Genomic DNA, 292 nt, shown 5'->3' with positions numbered 1-292 from the left:
CCGCCAGGCCGGAGAACAGGCCCAGGGCCTCGGGGACCTGGGGAGAAGACGACAGAGGTTGGGCAGGACCAGCGGGGGGCCGCCCCCTCTCCACCACCACAGCCCCCAGGGTTGCCCCTTTGCAGCTGCTTCCCAGGCCCTGGCTCCCAGCATGCACAGCACCCCACCACTGGGATGGGAAAGAGCAGTGCATGCTGGGACTCGGATAGCCCCCACGCCCTCCACGCAGAGCAGAAGAAGTGGCACATGCTGGGACCCAGATCCACACTCATGGAGCTGAGGGAGCAGTGCA

This window comes from Terrapene carolina, unplaced genomic scaffold (genome assembly GCF_002925995.2).
Source record: "Terrapene carolina triunguis isolate 2854851 unplaced genomic scaffold, T_m_triunguis-2.0 Scaffold35079, whole genome shotgun sequence".
Taxonomy (NCBI): Eukaryota; Metazoa; Chordata; order Testudines; family Emydidae; genus Terrapene; species Terrapene triunguis.
This window is presented reverse-complemented; position numbering follows the sequence as displayed.